Source organism: Talpa occidentalis, unplaced genomic scaffold, assembly GCF_014898055.3.
Source record: "Talpa occidentalis isolate TD23 unplaced genomic scaffold, MPIMG_talOcc4v2.1 talOcc4.17, whole genome shotgun sequence".
Lineage (NCBI taxonomy): Eukaryota > Metazoa > Chordata > Mammalia > Eulipotyphla > Talpidae > Talpa > Talpa occidentalis.
The window spans coordinates 17,464,304-17,472,165 of NW_023601754.1; positions in this window are offsets into that span (position 1 = coordinate 17,464,304).

Consider the following 7,862-nt stretch of genomic DNA (forward strand, 5'->3'; position numbering starts at 1 on the left):
GATACATGATGGTCAAATTTTCAAAAAAATAATAAAGGACTGGAAAGTGGCTTTTGGATCAAGCAAGCAGGAAGAGTAGAACTTCCTGAAAGAGCAGTCTTTTCTCATGACCTTCATTTCATTACCACTAACTTAGTCCTCAACCCACTCATTGTGACTTTCTATTCCACTGATTCCACTGAAACTTCTCCTACCAGGAAAAACTGGTGTTTCTTCTTACTAAATCCAAAAGATACATGATGGTCAAATTTTCAAAAAATAATAAAGGACTGGAAAGTGGGTTTTGGATCAAGCAAGCAGGAAGAGTAGAACTTCATGAATGAACAGTCTTTTCTCATGACCTTCATTTCATACCACTAACTCAGTACTTAACCCACTCATTGTGACTTTCTATTCTACTGATTCCACTGAAAATTCTCCTACCAGGAAAAATTGGTGTTTCTTCTTACTAAATCCAAAAGATACATGATGATCAAATTTTCAAAAAATAACAAAGAACTGGAAAGTGGCCTTTGGATCAAGCAAGCAGGAAGAGCAGAAATTCCTGAAAGAGCAGTCTTTTCTCATGACCTTCATTTTGTTACCACTAACTTAGTCCTCAACCCACTCATTGTGACTTTCTATTCCACTGATTCCACTGAAACTTCTCCTACCAGGAAAAATTGGTGTTTGTGATTACTAAATCCAAAAGATACATTTCAGTTGTCATTGACTTGCTTGACCTTCCAGGAACACTTGACATGACAGACTACATTTTTTGAGAAATATTACTTTCTTCATTTTGACTACCAAACAATTTTCCAGGCTCTGCCATTCTTCTTCACTCCATCTAATCAACTTCTGTATGGACCCCTTCCTGAGCTTACATTACCAAGGATATGCCAAATACTCCCAAATCTGAATCTCCAATTAAGTCCTTTCCCCATATTGCCAATTAAATTCTTCCCCATAAGCTCCAGATCCATAGATTTAATTTACTGGATATGGCTACCTCTCCCAAGCTTCTTATTCCAGTGCCATTGCTCCCTATGAATGGCTCAAGCCAGAAATCCCATAGTTGTTATCATCTCCTTCTTTCTCTCTCCCCCTTCCCTCCTCCATCTTTCCTTCCTAGTCCTGTTGACTTAACATGTTAAGCAATTTTCCCACCTACATAGCTCTCTCTAGTCCATGTTATCTTTCAACTAAGGCTCCTATAATAATTTCAAATCTGATTCCTAGCAACCAATCTTGGGCCACGCATATAAATCTTTTCACCAATCTGCAACCAAAGAGATCTTTCTGAAACAGAAAGATGATTGTGTGACCTAACCAAATCCATCACCTAAAGTCATATAAAAGTTTTTATTTTGACTCTTCTTTTTACAATAACATCTCAAAAAGTCTTTTTACAATAACATCTCAAAAAGTCTTATGAAGTTCTTATTTCTGAATACTTTAGGCATGATTCTCCCATTTGCTTGACTACCATGAAACCTAGAGCAAACACTGAACAAAGATTTAGGTTTATTTGAACAAAGAGTTTAGAGTACTGAGCTAGCAAAGGATACAAAATGGAATCACAACGAAAGAGAGAGGAGATCCAATGGACTAAGATGAAGATTATGGGTACTCTGGTGGTGGGTAAGGTGTATTCATACATATCTGAAGAGCTTTGAATCTATACTCTTAAATTACATACAGTGTTGTAAACCAATGTCATCTCAATTAAAAAATAACAAAATTTTCAAAAATATTCAACTAATCCAAAAAAAAAACAACAGAAGAAAAGAAAATAGGGAAAAAGAGCACACGAGACAAAAAGAAAACATACAGCAAGATTATAGATGCAAACTTAACAATAACAATTAACACATTAAATGTAAACTGCCTAGATATTCTAATTAAAAGGCAAAGATTACCTAAGTGGATCAAAAAAGTCAAAACTCAACTGTTGGCTGTATAAGAAAAGCACTTCAAATATTAAGACACACATAGGTAAGACAAAAAAGAATACTCACCACAAGAAATCTGGGGTAGATGTGGTAAAAAAGGAACTCTCCTACATTGCTGATGGGAGGGCAAACTGGTCCAACCACTAGGAAAGCTGTCTGGAGGTTCCTCAACCTACTAAAAATGGAGCTACCATACGACATGGCAATTCCACTACTAGGCATCTACCCAAAGGACACAAAAACATTGATTCAAAAGAACACCTGTATGCCTATGTTTACTGCAGCACTATTTACAATAGTTAAAACCTGGAAACAACCCAAATGCCCAAAAATAAATGACTGGATCAAGAAGATGTGGTATATATACACAATGGAATAGTATTCAGCAATCAAAAAAGATAAACTCATGCAATTCACCACAACATGGATGGAACTAGAGGGAATTATGCTCAGTGAAATAAGCCAGAAGGAAAAAGAAAAGTATCAGATGGTTTCACTTATAGCAGGAATATAGGGGAACCCAATAGGACGTCAGTGTAAAAACTAATAACAGTACAAACACAATAAAGCAAAAATGGACAATTATAAATCAGAGATATACTGCAGGGGAGGAGGAGGGAGAAAGATCAGAGGGAGGGAGGGAGGGAGGGAGGAGCACAGGGGGCTGAGGTGATGGTGCACGGGTGCATTGGTGAAGGAAACTCTATGGGGACTACACCTGAGGGGATGGGGGAAGCAAATATTGTTTAAAAATGAACAATGATGTCAAAAAAAAATTTAAAAAGATGACAAAAAATAAAGTCAACCCAGAAGGGAAAAAAAGAAAAAGAAAAAGAAAAAAAATAATTAAAGGTTATGTTTTGATTGCCAACATTGCAATACTGAAATAAACCAGTGCCTTCATAGAGACTGAATGTTGTTGTTTCTGCTGTTTTCTGATATTTATGGCAAAGCTTCCCAGAAATCTAAATTCAAGTAAAAATTTGGTAGTCTGTCATTTGGTTGATAGAAGGAAATTTTGTGGAACCTCAGTAGAGCTCCTGAGACACTCCCCAAGATTTCTTCCTTTCCTATTGGGAAGGGCATTAGATGAATTTGTCCTATATGGCTTACCTAGTAAAGTAAAACTAGAAGGGAAGCATTGTCACTTGGGAAAAGGGTAACACTTTGACATGTATAGAAATGTTCACATTGATTTTCTAAAACATGTATACAAACTCTCAATACCTGGTATGTATGTAAATTGTCAATGGTGATTGTTGCCTTGCAATATTGTATAGGACAGAAATTGTTTCTGGAGAAAATAGGGAGAAAAGGCCTCAACAGATTCCTAAAGATGGAACTGTTGAGAGTAACAATTTCCTACAAAGAACTGAATAGACCTGGAAATACACGTGATTTTTACTAAGTTTTCTTTGATACAATACTGGTATTTTTTTTTTTGCATTCTGTTCTGAGTTCATAAAATTTTCTTGTTTTGAGTGACCAGGATCTGCAGCAATGTTATATTTTTTTCCCAGCAAAACTAACTTGTGTTCACATTTTATCTCCCCTGGATACCAACACACATAAAAATAGTGGTAGTATTTTTTTTTTTACTACTTATCTCAGAGTCTATTTTTGCATAACTTCCATACAGATTTTGTCTGCTTAAACTAAAACAATTAGACATGAGTGTCATTGTGTGTCTTTGAATGGAATCTTACAGGAAGTTGAAACAGAGCTGAACCAAGAAGAGGAGAACCTGTTGCTTTGTCCATAAGTTCAGAGACCTCCAAGGGAAGTGAGAAGCTGCCTCCATGGGCAAGACTGGACAACCAAGAAAAAGAAAAATCCCTGGTAGCCTTGAGAAGAGGAAGCCCAAGTGGAGTCTGATGAGACCAACTTTGTTCTTGAAGCCTACATGGACCGGATGTCAAGAGTTTGCTGTGATCCTTTATGAAGTGTTCCAACAAAACCAGCTAAAATTACTGTTTAGTTATTCTGCCCTGTGATTTTATGCAAAAATAGGTAATATGGTGTAAAAGTAGATTTGGTTTGCAAACTTTTGCTACGCTGTTGAAACAATTTGGGATCAAGGTTGAGAGAAACTGTTTTTGAGTAAGTTGAACCAATTTTAATATTTTTCCTGTGATTTGATGTCTTTGCTGTTTTGTTTTGTTAATGCCTCCAGATGTTTTGTGGGTTTTTTCCTTTTTCCCATGAATGGAGGACTTTTGCTTTCCACAATGGACAATACCTGGAGAGACTGGTTTGCTTTCCAATGAGAACCCTGAAAAAAATTTTCATCTGAGACTGTACCACAGCATCCATACATTTGATCTTCAACACCATGGAAATGGTGGCAAAAAGTGAAAGGGGGGAATTTTAAGGGGGAAAGGATGTCCTGAGCTAATTCCATACAGGCTTTGCGGATGCCATCCCCACTCCATCAAGACACAGGGAACTACAAATCCCAGGATCCTCAAAGGGAAGTTGAGAGGACCTAAGGGCAGAGTTAAGCAGCCATTTTCTCTATAAATAAAAACCAGCCATGTGAGTGGGATCGGGCACACTTGGCTTGTGCTCTTGGCCAAGCAGGTTTGGTCTCAGCGGGTCATTTGGGATTCCAGGTTGGCGCAACGGGTAGGATGCATTTAAGAATTTATCTCCCTCTTTTCTCCCTGAGTTGTACATTTCCTCATTCCCCTTCCCTTGTAAATAAACCTTTTGTTAACCTTTAAAAAAATAAAATACATAACTGGGGGAAAAATCTGGGGTAGATATATTAAAATCTACAAAGCAGACTTCAAAGCATCATTTCATAATGATAAAGATTCAATTCATGCAGAGTGCATGACAATCCTAAATGTTATGTACCTAATAACTGATCTTAAAAATTCATGAACAGAACAAACTTTTAAAAATTATTATTTTATTTACACAGTTGTTTATTTTTGTACAATAGTTGATTTCTCCACTTGTATGTAATTCCCATAAATCTCCCATCACCACATCACCTGTGAATCATCATCGTAGTGCCTTGTGCTCTTCCCTACCCTATTTTGACCATCTCCCTCCCGCTCCCCTTCTGCATGCCTTAGGTCTATAGTTTACTCACAAGTTTTGTCTCTCTTTATCTCTTTTTTTTGGACTCCATTCAGGATCCCTATACTCCTCCTATAAGTGAAACCATCCGATGTTTTTCTTTTTCCTTCTGACTTATTTCACTGAGTATAACCCCTTCCATATATGTTGCTGCAAATGGCATGAGTTTATCTTTTTTGATTGCTGAATACTATGCCATTGTGTATATATACCACATCTTCTTGAGCAATTCATCTGTTTTGGGCATTTAGGTTGTTTTTATGTCTTAGCTATTGTAAGTAATGCTGCAATAAACATAGGCATGCAAGTTTTCTTTTGAATTAATGTTTTTGTGTACTTTGGGTAGATTCCTAGGAGTAGAATTGCTGGGTCATATGGTAGCTCCATTTTTAGTAGTTTGAGGGCCCTCCATACTACTTTCCATAGTGGTTGGACCAGCGTGCATTCCCACCAGCAATGTAAGAGGGCTCCTTTCCTCCATATCCTTGCCAGCATTTGTTGATGCCATTTTTTTAATATGGGCCATTCTCAACATTGTGAGGTGGTATCTCATAGTGGTTTTGATTTGCATTTCTCTAACTTTAAGTGATGTTGAGCATTTTTTCATATACCTATTGGCCATTTGCCTTTCCTCTTTGGAGAAGTGTCATTTTAGTTCTCTTGCTCATTTTTTTGACTGGCTTATTAGCTTTGTTTTTGTTAAGTTGTGTAAGCTTATTTCTTTTTTTTTTTTATAAATTTTCTTTTTTCTTTTCCTAAGATTTATTTATTTATTTATTTATTTATTTATTTATTTATTTATACAAGCACTGGGTACAGTCAGAAGCGCGGGAGGATGAGAGAATTCACCAGAGCCAGAGAGGGGAACAGAGCAGGCAGAAGGACTGAAGTACACTGCTGAGGGGAGCAGCGGGCGGCAGGAGAGGTCTGTGCGCCATGTGGGACCCTCCTCCGGTGGAAGCAGCCGGGGATTGAACCGGCGCCACAGAGGCTGCGGGCAGCTTCACAACCCAGCGCCCAACCGCTACGCCACAGGGGAGGCCCAAGTGTAAGCCTATTTCTATTTGTTGTACAGAAGCTTTTTAGTTTGATGTCGTCCCAACTATTTATCTTTTTTTTTTTCAAATGTTCCAAGAGACTATTTTTCCTTTTTTTTTTATTTTTATATTCCCCATACAATTGCAACCCCGAATTTGACCCCAATCCCTCCTTTCCCCCGCCCCCCAAAGAGTGTCTCTGGTTTCATAGCTGTTTGTTGATTTTGATTTTTTCCTTTCTTAAAGTTATTTTTTTTCTTGGTCCATATTTACGTTTTCTAGATTCCTGCTATGAGTGAGACCATCCGGTATTTTTCTTTTTCTTTCTGGCTTATTTCGCTGAGCATGATCCCTTCCAGTGCCATCCATGTTGCTGCAAATTGCATGTGTTTATCTTTTTTGAATGCTGAGTAATATTCCATGGTGTATATGTACCACATCTTCTTGATCCAGTCATCTATTTTTGGGCATTTGGGTTGTTTCCAAAGCTTAGCTATTGTAAATAGTGCTGCTATAAACATAGGGGTGCAGGTGCTCTTTGGAATTGATGTTTCTGTGTCCTTTGGGTAAACACCTAGGAGTGGAATTGTTGGATCACATGGAAGCTCTATCTTTAGTAGGTTGAGGAATCTCCACACAGCTTTCCATAGTGGTTGGACCAGTTTGCACTCCCACCAGCAGTGCAGGAGAGTTCCTTTCTCTCCATATCCTCACCAACATTTGTTGTTGCTAGTTTTTTTAATATGTGCCATTCTCACTGGTGTGAGATGGTATCTCATGGTAGTTTGGATTTGCATTTCCCTGATTGCAAGTGACGTTTAATATTTTTTCATATGCCTGGTGGACATTTGTATTTCCTCTTCGGAGAAGTTTCTTTTTAGCTCTTCTGCTCATTTTTTGACTGGATTATTTTCTTTGTTTTTGTTGAGTCTCATCAGCTCTTTGTAGATTTTTGTGATCAGTCCTTTATCATTAGTGGTGTGCAAAAATGTTCCCCCAGTTGGTGGGGTTTCTCTTTGTTTTGGTTATTGTCTCTTTTGCTGTGCAGAAGCTCTTTAATTTGATGTAGTCCCAGCTGTTGATCTTTGCCTTCAAAATCACTGCTTTGGGTGATGCATCTGTAAAGATGTCTTTGAAGTGCATGTCATGTAGTGTTTCGCCTATATTTCCTTCTATATATTTTATGGTTTCAGGTCTTATGTCTAGTTCTTTAATCCATTTTGAGTTGGTTTTTGTGCATGGTGTGAGGTAGTAGTCAAGCTTCATTCTTTTGCATGCAGCGACCCAGTTTTCTCAGCACCATTTATTGAACAAATTTCTTTGCTCCAGTGCATATTCTTTGCTCCTTTGTCAAAGATTAGTTGACCATAGATCTGTGGGTTTATTTCTGGGTTTTCTATTCAGTTCCATTGGTCCATGTGTCTCCAGCTATTTATCATTTCCTTCATTTTCTTTGCTTCGAACAGAACAAACTTTAAGGAAAAATGGACAAATCCAAAATTGAGTTTATTTTCAAACCTATCACATTAATATATAGAACAAAGAGAAAATCAGTAATTCATAGAAGACTTGAACAATATAAGTCAACATGGCTTAATTGACATTTACAGAGCACTCTGACAAAAACAGTGAAATTTCACATTCATTAGAAGTACACATGAAACATTTACTAAAATAGATAGTATTCAGAATCATGAAATATGGCTCACTCAATTAAAAATAAAATGCTACAGCCACTCTGGAAAACAGTTTGACAATGTCTTAGAAAGTTACATATACAATTACCATATAATTCAGAAATTCC